Source organism: Myotis lucifugus, unplaced genomic scaffold (genome assembly GCF_000147115.1).
Source record: "Myotis lucifugus unplaced genomic scaffold, Myoluc2.0 scaffold_10, whole genome shotgun sequence".
Lineage (NCBI taxonomy): Eukaryota > Metazoa > Chordata > Mammalia > Chiroptera > Vespertilionidae > Myotis > Myotis lucifugus.
The window spans coordinates 11756812-11770820 of NW_005871058.1; the positions used below are offsets into that span (position 1 = coordinate 11756812).

The 14009-nt window shown below is 40.4% G+C and overlaps 1 protein-coding gene and 1 long non-coding RNA gene across 2 annotated transcripts in view; one reads left to right on the forward strand and one right to left on the reverse strand.

Moving 5' to 3' along the window:
- The window catches only part of LOC106696249, a 31555-nt gene extending 19633 nt beyond the window's left edge, over nucleotides 1-11922 (forward strand). Inside the window, exon 3 of the long non-coding RNA XR_002828082.1 lies at nucleotides 8970-11922. This is a non-coding gene — a long non-coding RNA (uncharacterized LOC106696249). The remainder of the gene's footprint in view (nucleotides 1-8969) is intronic.
- DUSP16 (dual specificity phosphatase 16) overlaps nucleotides 1-13974 on the reverse strand; it is a 118337-nt gene extending 104363 nt beyond the window's left edge. Inside the window, exon 1 of the mRNA XM_014451701.2 lies at nucleotides 13843-13974. The gene's annotated coding sequence lies outside the window, so the exon portion shown is untranslated. The remainder of the gene's footprint in view (nucleotides 1-13842) is intronic.
- Between the last annotated feature and the right edge of the window lie 35 nt (nucleotides 13975-14009).

Genomic DNA, 14009 nt, shown 5'->3' on the forward strand with positions numbered 1-14009 from the left:
TTCAAACAAATCTGCTGGTTTTTTCTTCAGCAGATGTATTTACTGCCCTAGTTCAAGCTTCTGTCATTGCTCACCTAGACAATTCCAATAACGCTTTAACTTATTTCCCTACTTCCAGTCTCAATACTCTTAAAACTATTTCCTGCAACATACCAGGACAATCTTTCCAATATATAAATCCAGCTATGAATATATCTGAAGAAGCCTGAAACACTAATTGAAAAGAAAATGCACCCTATATTCATTGCAGCATTATTTACAACTAGAGGCCTGTTGCACGAAGAGATTCGTGCAATAGGCCTTCCCTTCCCTTGGCTGCTGGTACCGGTTTGCCTCTGGCACCCAGGACCCAGGCCTTCACTCTGGCCGGGCTCTGGCAGGAACCGGCCCCGGAGCCATCCAACTTCGCTCCAGATCACACACGGGAGGGCCGCCCCGGGTCGCACACAGGAGGCCCGGATGGCAGGCGGGCGGGTGGGCAGGCGGCGGATCGCTGCTGTCCCGCCCGGCCGCCCCGGGTCGGGTCGCACACGGGATTCCAATAACGCTTTAACTTATTTCCCTACTTCCAGTCTCAATACTCTTAAAACTATTTCCTGCAACATACCAGGACAATGGGTTAATTTGCATACTCTTCTGATTGGCTGATGGGTGTGGTGAAGGTACGGTCAATTAGCATCTTTGTCTTTTATTAGTGTAGCATTATTTACAACTAGTGCCCATCTCAGTAGATCAGTGGATAAAAACCCTGTGGTACATTTACACAATGGACTACTACTCAGCTGTAAAAAAGAAGGAAATCTTACCTTTTGCAACAGCATGGATGGACCTGAAGAGTATTATGCTCAGTGAAATATAAAGACAAATACCATGATTTCACATATTATATGTGGATCTAATGAACAAAATAAACAAACAAAATAGAAACAGACTCATAGATACAGCTGTCAGAGGGGAGGGTGTTGGGGACTGGGTGAAAAAGGTAAAGAGATTAAGGGGAGAAAAACAAAACTCATTGACAAACAACAGTTTGGTGATTACCAGAGGGAAAGGGGCATGGAGGGAGGTCAGAGAGGGTAAAGGAGGAATAAATGGTGATGGAAGGAGGCTTGACTTGGGGTGATGAACACACAATACAATATACAGATGATGTATTATAGAACTGTACACCTGAAACCTATATAATTTTATTAACCAATGTTACCCCAATAAATTCAATATAAATAAATAAATAAATCCAGCCGTGTCCTAACCCAGTGTAAGAAGCTAGGTGGAGACTTCATTTTGTCAATCTTACAAAAGGTATAATGATCCTCTAGCATACAAAGGACAACAGTCTAACCAGCTTTCATTAATTAATTAGGTTAATTTCAAAATTGCCTTATATTCTTTTTGGTGAGGTCATCATTATGATATGTATATATGGGGCTATTTCAGTGACTATATGTCATTCATCTGCTTAAAAATCCTTCAAACATTTGTAAGATAAAACCAAAGCTTTTAATCATGGTATATCAGGATCCCCCAGGATCCAGATACTCCCTACTTCTCCAACATCATTCCTACTATTCCTTACCTGACATTTAATACTCCAAAAATACAGCACTGAGTATCACATCTTGCTATGCTGTATCATATCTCCATGTCTTTGTTTATACTCTCCCCTCTACTTGGAATGCTGTTTTCTCTTCTCCTCCTCTCCATTTTGTCTATTTGAATGCCATTCAAGACTGGCGTGGCTACTGCCTCCTTGGGGTAAGCTTTCCATGACTCATACACACCCCAATTCAAAGATCATTTCATCCAAGCTCTAGCCCAGTGATGGTGAACCTATGACACACGTGTCAGAGGTGACACACAAACTCATTTTTTTGGTTGATTTTTCTTTGTTAAATGGCATTTAAATATATAAAATAAATATCAAAAATATACATCTTTGTTTTACTATGGTTGCCAATATCAAAAAATTTCTATATGTGAAACGGCACCAGAGTTAAGTTAGGGTTTTTCAAAATGCTGACACGCTGAGCTCAAAAGGTTCGCCATCACTGCTCTAGCCCAATTCAGGAAGTCTATCTAAGGCACCCAAGGCAGAAAGTCATCAAAGGAAGAGCTCATGACTTCATGAGGCAACTGGCTTTGGTCTGTGTTCAGGGTCACATACACCAGTCAAAGCCACTTCTTATTTTGAGTCTATCAGTTCCCGTTTCCTCAGCTTTTCTATGGATGGTGGTTAAAATAGTACCTATATGAAGCTTCGAGATGAATGGAGAGTTAGAAGTTGGGAGCCTCAGTGAGGAATTCCCTTGGCAGGTCCTAGAAAGGTGATGTCTAGCTTTGAACTTTCAGAACTTGGGGAGGGGAGTGATGGTGGTAGAAATGTTGATGAGGAAGGACAGAGCTTACCAACAAACCATTGGCCATTTCCTTCTGGTTGTAATTTCTGAACTTTCTAACTTTTCATTTCTGATCCCCCTACCTGTGACTCACAGATGTTTCAAGAGACCTTCTGAATGCCTGTGAACTTCAAGAAGGGCAAGGCTGGGGTAGAGGGATGATGTAGCCTATGGTAAACCACATAGGGTTAGAATTTGGCCACAGTGACTGCAGTTACTAAGATTCCAAAGATTTCTTTAGTGCTTTTTGGTAAATCTCTCTTTTTCCAAGGCTGAAAAGTTGCATTTCTAACTAAATACATAGGTGGGAGATGCCTGGTATGGAGAACAAGGTAGTATATTCTGATTCTGGGACCCTACATGTATTGCCATCACGGGATGAGAAACATGAGGAACATGAATATTCTTTCTCAGCAGGCCTAGTGTTCCCAATCTTCAATAGGCTCTGCCTGTTTTTGTACATTTCAGAAGGCTCAGTGTGGTGACTAAGTAAACACCTGGGCATTGTCAAGTCAGAAGTTTACATGAAAAATAGATATGAATCAATGTTGTTTATATCACAATATTAGAAACGAAAACAAGAAAAATCATACTTGCTATTAAGAATCATTAAGGTATCTTACAGCCATTGTTACTCTGTACAAACAGAACACACAATTACTTTCTTTATTGGCACCTGAGTATAGATCATCTGGAAATATAAACATGAGAATAGAGTGAAGCAAGAAATTTAGTTCCATTCACTTTTTTAAATTTAAATTTTATTTTTTAAAGACTTGATTTTTCTAAAGTGGTTTTAGATTTACAATAAAATTGATAGGGAGGTACAAAGATTGCCCATATATTCCCACCCCTACATATGCATAGCCTTCCCATGATCAACATCACTAACCAGAATGGTACATTTTTTTACCAAGGATGAACCTACATTGACATATCTAATCACCCAATGTCCATACTTTACCTTAGGGTCCACTCTTGGTGCTGTACATTCTCTGAGTTTGGACAAAGGTACAATGACATGTACCCACCATTGAAATATCATTAGGAATATTTTCATGGTATGATAAAAATCCAAAGCCATTATATTTTAAAATATATTCCAAAACCACACTAATGTAAACAGTTGGTATAGCACTGAAATAGATAGGCAGATGAAAGAAGAAAGGTAGACAGTCCAGATATGGGCCCAGGTGCAAACAAAGTAAGTTTAGATAAAAGGAGCAGTCCAAATCAGTAGGGAAAACATTCAATAAATGGTGTTGGGATAAGTAGTTATGAAATCATAAAGTACTAGAATAAAACAATAAATTTTGTATAATCATGTCATGGAGAAGGCTTTTTCTAAGTGTGACATAAAATCCAGAAGTCATAGAGAAAAGAATTGTAAATATAATTATAGTTGACCCTTGAACAGTGTGAAGGTTAGGGGACAGTAAAAAATCTGTGTATAACCTTTGACTCCCAAAAAACTTAGTTGTCCTTTGGTTTCCCCCTGGGGGGATGATTGGTTCCAGGACCCCCATGGATACCAAAATCCATGGATGCTCAAGTCCCCTATATAAAATGGCATAGAGCACTACATATAGTTGCTCCTCCACATCCGTGGAATCCCAACCGAGGATTGAAAACAGTACGGGTATTTATTCATTCTAGGTTATCACTCACCTTGCAAAGCAGACATAGTTCAGCAAAAGCGAAAATAAAAGGCTTATTTAGCTTGAATTCCATGTCTTACTACCATTTTAAAACTTAATTTTCTTTTCCAGAGATATTACAATAGATTGAATAAAATCCTGGGCAATGAAGGAGTTAAAATAATTTTTGGAAAATATATTGGGCGTTGTAGCTGCATTGCATACCTATGAAGACATCTCAACAGCTCCTTTGTCACTAGTTGCTAGTGTGTGACAGAAAGAGCCTGGAGAAGAAGAAAGTCATGAGGCTTAATTTATGGTCCTGTCATTACCACCAATATCTGACCAAGGGTGAGAGACTTATGTCAGAGTATTCATTCAGTCATCAGCTTTGTGAAGCTTAATATGTGCCAGGCCCTTATACTATAGGACCTCAGGTTACGTCGGCGATCCTTTCCTACGGCGCGATGTAACGCGATTTTCACGGTAAGTCAGAACCCACCTACATATAAGCACCTACGTCACTCACATGGAGCACATGGAGCAGTAATGAAGTGAAACAGTAAAAAAAATTAAAAGAAAGATAACAATTCCTGACCTTTACTTGTGGTAAATAAATAATAAAAAACATAAAGCACATATGTACATACGTCGAAATTATGGAACTTTTTTTTTTTATAAATGAATGGGAGACAGCGACATAACCACAAAACGATGTACATTGAGTCCGACGTAACCCGAGGACTGCCTGTACAATAATATTTAATTCTGTATACCATACCATTATATAACATATATTATGAGTATGACATAATATATTACAAAATAAAATAAGGTATTGAGGAGCTGCCAACTATCTGTGAAAGAGCCAAGCTCTCCCCAAATTCAATGTCACCCATTCAATAGTCCCCACTCCTAACTTTGACATTCAATGTGCTGCATCATCTGTCTCCTGTCTGCTTCTTTGGCCCTAGCTCTTGACACTGCTCTTCCCATCTCCTGAGGTACCTATGTTACACCCAAACCAAATGACTTGCAGTTCCCCGTTGTGATTTCGTGCCAGTATGGCTTTGCAAAAGGCTTTTTTCTTGCCTGTTTATAACACTTGTACTTATCCTTTGCGACCTGGTTCAAAAGTTGGCTCTTCAGGAAAGACTTCCCCTAGATCCTCTCTGTATTTTATATATACCTTTGTCATCCCGCTTAACACACTATCCTGCAGTTGTTTAAGTACTTAGAGAAGTATGCAAATGAGTCCCCCATCAGTGTGTAAGCAGAGACCCTGTCTCATTAATCTTTGTGTGCCTAGAGTATAGCACATGCCTGGAGAGAAGGAGCACTCGATCCATTTTATAAATGAGTGGATGCATAAAAAATGAATCAGCCATACTACAGCAGCAGGTTTTCTTTGTAGTATGACATTTCTTAATAGAGTGACAGTTCTGGTAAAATTTGCATCTCTCTTGGATTCCATCTTATCTCTACCTCAGTCCCCGCACAATGGACACTACTAAAGCATTACAGTGAGGCTCTTGTAACAGTTACTTGAGTGTTACTTACTGTGCAGTTGGTGCGGCCTTGCATAGGGGAAGGTTAACTTGAAAACACACCAAGTCACCAAGTATATATCATTTTAATCTTGACAGTGTACTTTTAAGCAGATGGCCGAGTTTTTCTTCCTTCACATAGCTAGCATCTCTCCAAACAAGCTTAGATAGCAAACTGTTTTCTTTGGCAAATTGATTAATGAGGACATTACTCATTTGCCCGGCTGTATGACATGTCCAATAACATTGTCATTTTGTTTCTGGGGTGTTGGGTAAAAATATCCAGGAATTTACTACCAATGGAGTAACCACCTGTTTGTTGGAAACGTTAAAGAGGGAAATCTGGGGAGACAGCTCCCTGGAAGAATGCTGACGGGGGTCTGACTCCACCTTCCCACAACAAACTGTCCTCTCCAAACTTAGCAATAGCACCTGTGGAAACAAGGGAACAGCTGTGCTGGGTACCTTAGTTATTGGATGGCTGGGGACTGAGCTGCCCTGCAGGCACCTGGAGAAACTGCAGAAGTAGTTCTTCCCAAGCCTAAAGGAGGGCAGAGCCCTGGGAGCTTTCAAGCTACTGATCAGTGGCAAGGATAGGGGTAGAATCAAGGGAGGAAAAAAAGCATGAATGAGATACAGGATGGGAAGTAGGGAGGAAACAACTGGAGAGCAGGAAACTGAGCAAGTGTAGTTGATACTACTTACTCAGGGATCCTACAGTGTGTGTGTATGTTTGTGTTGCGGGGGGGCGCACGAGGAGGGGATTCAGAAGGATGAGGGTTACCATGAAGAGGAGGTACAGTCTTTCTCTGGAAGCTATAACTGGGCAGGAAGGGAGCAAGCATGTGTTTGGACCTCACCTGCAGCAGCCAGAACACAACAGATCAACAGACAAGTTCCGTGCTAAGTGGGAAAAAAGGCTCTCTAAGGGAATCGCCAGAAGGCCTGAAGCGATCCAAGAGAAAACAAACTGGACAAAATCTTAAAGGATTAGGGAAAGAAACCTCCCCCTCACCACCCCCACCACCCCTGCCAGGACTGCTGTCTGAAAACACAAAACAACAAAAACCACAGGGCACAACACAAGAACCCCATGGGAAGAGGGAAAGGGTGAAGTGTGGAGGAGCAGGTCAAGGCTGATGACCAAGGTGCCGAACACTCCAGCAAAAGACCCACATTTCTTGCACAATTCCTAACTGCGTGTGCATCAGCCAGCACGAGGCCATCTTGAATTGGCACAAACTCAACTCAAGCAGCTTATCTGAGCAAGGTGGCATTACTTAAGCTAAAATGACTTTCTGTTCTACTTTAGAGAAATATCTAGAGGCCAGAGCTTCAATGTAAAGTCGGTCTATAAAATGTCCAATGGGAAATATGTACTCCTGATAAAAGTGGAAGGAGGGTGTTGCTACTTTTGTGTCTTGAATCTCATCATCCTGAGGGCAGCAGGAGTGTCGGGAGACGCTGGAGCAACAAATTCTTAAGACTTTCTCATTCCTACGATCATTATAAAATGCGTCCTGTAACAGACTAGCTAGTTGCATAAACTGTTAGTTCTGATAATACCATCCTTTGGGGGAAACAAGGTGGCTGATTGAATTTAAAGAAGAAAAATGAAAGGAACAAAGAGCTTAGTATTTGTGTGGAAAATATGTATACGCCTATACCAAGTTCCTATGGATCACGGCGGTTTACATGCCCCGTAAGTTCTAGTAGAAGGCCCCAGAAGATGGCCGGCAGCACCAAGTCCAGAACAGAAATGGAAACAATAATTTTTTCACTTCAATTAAAACACAAACAAGCAGAAGTGTGATTCTTCATCCACATACAATGGGAGGTGTACCTGAGGCAGTTCCGGGGACTGCCCCTGGAAAGAGAGGTATCAGTGTCAGAAACTGCTCGGCAAAGGCCACTCAGGACTTCACAGGTGTGGGGAAAGACTTGTTAAAAAGGGAAAGGCTGAGAAATAGCATGGTGTGAACCTATAAAAAACATAAACAGTGAGGGCAGAATCAACCTAGGCTTGCTTACAAAATAGGAATAAAGGGGTGTCCTTTAAAACCCATTTGAGATACACTTAGAATTCACATAGCAAGCTATGATTTGGACACCTTTATAAATTACAGAGACAGATATGGAAATAATTATTTCTGTTTCCATATCTAACTTTTAACGATAATGTTAGCTAGAACAACCATGCTGTTCTACCAGAGACTGCTTGTGGGTAACAGAAATACAGGGTGAGGGAAAAGTAGGTTTACAGTTGTGAGTATGCAAAACAGAGTTTATGCTTGTATTATTATTTGTTAATTATTGTATTATTTTCCATATGAACAACTTTTGTCCCACCCTGTACTGTTAGCAGAATTGGTCAGCTTCCATGTAGCAATACCTTCATTCCTATGAGCTAATATTCATGCAAACATTTTTTAGAAACTGTCAAGCCGTATTACTACTACTAATATTATATTTTATCACACAGAATATTAGGTACTGTACCATTCAGGTAACATGCTATTAACCAAAGAAGACTGACATTAACCACCTTCAGACTTAAATGTTTCTGGAAACAATTCTATGCTTAACCAAAAAGATTTAAAGATATATCCTGAAATAAAAGTCTTATGTAGTTGTGGGAAGCCTTTAAAGTCAAAGGCCTTGAAAATATGCTTTAAAAGAATTATTTTATTTTTTATTATTGATTTCTGAGATGAAGGGGAGAGAGAGATAGAAACATCAATGATGAGAGAGAATCATTGATCAGCTGCCTCCTACACACCCCCCACTGGGGATCAAGCCCAAAACCTGGGCATGTGCCCTAACTGGGAATTGAACCATGACCTCCTGTTCATAGGTCGGCACTTAACCACTGAACCATGCTGGCTGGGCAAGAATTCTTTTTTTTTTTTTTTAATATATTTTATTGATTTTTTACAGAGAGGAAGTGAGAGAGATAGAGAGTTAGAAACATCGATCAGCTGCCTCCTGCACATCTCCCACTGGGGATGTGCCCGCAACCCAGGTACATGCCCTTGACCGGAATCGAACCTGGAACCCTTCAGTCCACAGGCCGACGCTCTATCCACTGAGCCAAACCGGTTTTGGCAAGAATTCTTAACCTAACTATGTAAATGAGTAAAAAAATAAATAGAGATATGTGTTACCAAATAGAAAAATCAGAATATCCATAATATTAAAAAGTAATGCCAGAAAGAAAGAGTTGAAGGTATTTTCATCTAGCAATAGACAGCACCTAACAAGAGGCAGGAAATATTAACACTTAAATTCTCAAAAATATTATTTGTGGTTTTTTGAAAATATCTTTAGGATCATAAGTATATCTGATAAGGTCCCAAGAGTAAATTTTAGGGTGTGTTTTTTTTCCTTAGAAACAGGGAAGATTGAAGCAAAATTTGAAGCATTAAGATTATTCACAATCGAAGACATGGTTCCCCTCCTGCTTTCCTGAAGACTACAGGTACCAAAACCACATGTCCTCCTGGATAACCTAGGATTCCAGGCTTCTGCTTCTTAAAAATGCAAGCTCTGGAAGAGGAGCCCTGTCAGATTTTCATTCAGCAAACAATTCTGGTTTACCAACTCTTACATGGAAACAACAACCTCAAAAGTGAACTTAGAGGAAAGAAAGCTGCTTTTATAAAAAGTTTTCTGAACAATAAATGCAGGGTGTTTGTTTTTTTTCCTTACTCTATGACATGTACCATGGTAAGGTTAAACTTCTTCAGGTCTGAGTCAGTAGAATGAGATGTGCTTGTTTAATGTGTTTCTATTGAGTAAATCCTCCGGAGAATTGTGAAAGAAGGTACCTGGTCACTTGTTTCTTCATCTCCCTCCTACCTCCCCCGACCCTAACCCTACAGGTATCTAGTGTCGACTTCCTTCTCTTTAAATGCTCAAAGTCCCACCACAGCAAACATATCTACCCAAATCTATTCCCTTTTTATAACACCTGTCCTTTAAAGTCATAGCATTTGCTTCTTCTACACCTAAACCCCATATTAAATGAATCGTTAGGTAACAAGTGAAAGGGAGGGAGGGAGCACATTCATACTAAAGTGTAAATGAATGATAGCGGTGCTTAGTAAGCCATCTCTTACAAAGGGTAGTTCAATTGTAAACAGTTGCTTACAGAACAAATAAATAAATTTTCTATTATTTCCTCAAATAAGGGCACACTTTATTCTTTTCTACTGGGTGAAGTAAAATATATGGCTTGGGAATAACAGCAGTATTTTAAGTGGGAATGGTAGTTAGGACAATATTAAGAAACGTTGTTGAGTTTAAGAAGGGTTTAGTATATTGGTGAAGGGGAAGAGGTAAGGCAAACTCTGAACATGGGAGGTTTTGGTTCCTTCAGCTTCATTTTCTCTTCCTTATTTTTATGCTGATTGTGTCTCTTTTTCCTTCCTTCTCAACAGACTGTTTCAGTCCTTCTTGGAATTATTTATTTATTTTGCTCCTGCTGACAAGCTGGAGGTTGAATTATGTGCTCAGTCTGAAAATGTTCCTTTAGGCTCGTGCCTCTGAACTTTCTAGCCAATGCCGAGTAAATAGGTACTGTGCTGTATGCAAATGTAGGCATATTTGTCTGAGTAGGCCAAAGGAGGGGAGGCATTCTGCAAAATGCCTTTAGAACAGAAACAAACCTTTGAGATGAAATATTTTAAAGCCTCATGAAAATAAACTAAACTCTTCGGGAACAGAGAGTACAGAGGAATACTTATCTATACAATAAATTGGAGAAAAACCACACACGAAGCAAGACGTGACTAATACTTCAGCAGTGAGCTCACCTCAAGCATTTCATGAATTTCACATGACCCACCCACTTTTTCTCAGTACCTCTCAAGATTACCATATCAGCAGCAATAATACTCTGTTGTTCTGAGTGCCAGATTTACATATCAACGTAGCCATGGCATTCCTGAATGTAGAATATTGTACTGTTCCCCTTGTTTGTGGTTTCTATAAGGTTAATTTTTGTTCCCTTACCCTCCTCACTTAATCTCATGCCACCCCCTACCTCTCTTCAATCAGAGGTTTGTTTTTGTCTATGAATAGTTTTCCTCTTTTCTCATTTTCTGTGTCAAAATTTGAACTATCCACAAATTCACTGTAAAACCATGCTGCTTTTTAAATTTTTATTACTCAGCTATAGATGATCAACTCTTTGAAAAGATAAGCCAGGGACAGAAAGTAACAGCTGGTCACTTCTAGGATGGCTCTGGGATACCTTCTTTCTCAAATATACGGTATGTTAAGGTGGGTCAGAAGTTACCATGGTAGATTTCATGGCTACCTTTGTTTCTTTCTTGGCAGGCTTTGTTTTTAATTATTTCTATTTCTAAATTGGAGATGGGGAAAAATCTCCATGCCAGAACTGAGTCAAGCAACTTTCATTTCCAATGAAAGTTTGGAAAGGGCTAGATAATTTTTAAATTCATAGACTCTCGTGTGTCAAATTTAATGGAAAACCAGCTGGAGCCTAAGAAGCTATTTTAATGAGCTTCCTTTTTCTCTGATGTTTCCCCAGAGGCATGTGCCAAGCGGGCCCATGTGGCCTAGGGAGTAACATGATCATCTTGGCTCTGTTTAGACACCTGTGCTCTTTTAGCCTAGTGGTAAGAAGAACAGAAGAGAGAGGGTTGAGGGCATGGAAGGCATGCAGGCCTAGTGGGCGTGGGTGTGTGCCATGCTGCTTAGGAATTCACTACAAGAAACTCCACAGCAGCGGCAAAGCCTGATGCATCATAGGCCAACAGTGCCTCTGTGTGGGATTTCTGAGAGTGCATGAAATGTGTCTGTGTGTATGTTGGGGAGGGAAAAATGGGGGGAGGAGAAAATATGCATTTTTAAAAGGGATTGCATGCCTTGGAGGTTCTTTTTGAGAAGGCGATATAGGGAAAAAAGATTAAAAACCATGAATACAAAGTATGCCTGGGAGTCGGAGAGCATATTTTTCTTCTCAACTTCTTCCCACTCCTTAAAGAACATACATTTGCTGTGTTCACTTTTCCTTTTCTAGCAATCAGTGTGATGCTTGGCTCTCCCTACCCACTTAACACATAGATATTAAACTTGATCTGTATTATTTTTCACCAGGAGTCTTGTTTAGTGATTATTCATAGTCTCCTGTGTGTGTGAATTTCTCCTTCCTGGATTATACAGTTCTTGAGGGTTTATACTTATAGAAGTTAATATTCACTCTTGTTCTTCCTCACCAATTTGTTACTAATTCTGGGTATTTCTCTGCAAATGTTGAACATATGACTACACAATACTTTTTCATAAGATTTTCTTCCACTTACAATGTCTTCTTTTATGATGTGATTAAGTTTATTTTTATAAATTACAATTTTTTAAAAATAAAGTATTTCCACGCTTTCTAAAGTGTTTATAGTTTTTTTAAAATTTAATTCCTATTTTAATTGTGTAATATTTCATATGTACAGAAATACAAAGAGGATACACAACATACATCCCAACCAACAGGTTTAACATATTCGCTTCATCTCTTTAAAAGTTAAATATATAGCCAACCACCCAGGACCCTTTGAATCTCAGCCCCGCTCCCTCCCTAGAGAAAACCACTCTCCTGATGCTGGTATACATGCTGGCCCTGCAAGTTTTTAGATTCCCACTACGTGGTTCAAACAATCTTAGACCTCCTTCCCGAGGGGCTGGCAATTGGGTCTGTAAGCTGCTCACACCCAGCCAAGCATGGGTGGATAAGTTCCATTACAAAGGGCTGGATGCATTTTTCTTTTTTATTGAATTTCTTGGGGTGACATTGGTTATTAAAATGATATAGGTTTCAGGTGTACAATTCTATAATACATCATCTGTATATTGTATTGTGTGTTCACCACACCAGTCCAGTCTCCTTCCATCACCATTTATCCCCCCAATGCCCTCTTCTACCTCGCCTCAACCCCCTTTGCTAATCACCATACTGTGTCTATTGAGGGTTTTTTTGTGTGTGTGTATGTTTTGTTTTGTTTTGGCTTAATCCCTTCACCTTTTTTCACCACCATCCCCCCAACAACAGTCAGTCTGTTCGCTATCTATGAGTCTGTTTCTATTTTACTTGTTAGTTTATTTTGTTCATTAGGTTCCACGTATGAGTACTTGTCTTTCTCTGACTGCCTTACTTCACTGAGCATAATGCTCTCCAGGTCCATCCACGTGGGTGCATTTTTGTCACAGGAAGGAAGAGTGGCAGAGAACTAACCCAGGAGAAAGATTGTTCCACCTTGAAGAATAGGGCTTACGGGCAGCGAAGGCATACGGAGGATGCAAACGGAGGGCAGGCTGGGCACAGGATGAGGAGGCGAGGAGGTGGAAAGGGGCTCTTGGAGGTGTTGAACAAAAGGGGTTTTAGGTGAGGAAGAGGCAGAGAGCCTGCACTAACACAGACTTTGGCCCCCTTGATCCTCAGAGAGGATGTAGCTGGGCAACTCTCAGAGCGCCAGGTCTGGGCCCCACAGTCACTGCCCTAGCATGCCAGACCCACTCCCCACCTCAGGACCGGCCTCGGCTGCATTTACTTGGAAGAGGTTAGCTTCTTCACAGAGCCTGTGAAGGACTGCATAGATCACAGAGATGACTCAACTTGCCTGTCAGTGCTCTTACTCAATTTGGAGTTGCCAAATAAAACAGAAGGCACCCAGTTAATTTTCATTTTCACACAACGAACAAACACTTTCTTTTTTTAGTAAGAACGTGTCTCAAATATTGCATGGGACATACTTATACTACAAAAGGTATTTATCTGAAAATCCAACTGTAAGTGAATGTCCTGTATACTCACTGCTGAATCTGGGAACTCTATCATCTCCATTGAATTTTGGAAGAGTGTGAAAGGGATCAAAGGGCTCTCCAGGATGACATGAACGAACACACAACCTCTGTCCAGTCCTCAATGGCCTGATATGGGCTAACACAACAACGAGCTCACGGACTTTATTAAACCAGGAGGGCACAATGACACTCATTTTTTCAATGGCTTTATTGAGATATCATTCACATACCATCAAATGTACTCATTTAAACTAAGTGGGTTTTAATATATCCACAGGGCTGTGCAGCCATCACCAGATCAATCTGAGGACATTTCATCAGCTCAAAAAGGAGCCCAGGACCCATTAACGATCACTCCCCCATCCCGGCTCCCCGCCCTCCCCGTTGTTCCCCAACCCTTGCCCCCGCCAACCACTCAACTTTCTGTGTCTTTAAACTTACCTATTCTGGACATTTCTTTATAAATGGAATCTACAATATGTGGCTTTCTTGTCTGGCTTCTTTCATTTTGCATGTTTTCCAGGCTTATCCACAGTGTAGCGTGTATCAGTACTTCATTCCTCTTTACGGCCTGGTAATATTCCTAACAACGCACTACCATTGGCCTA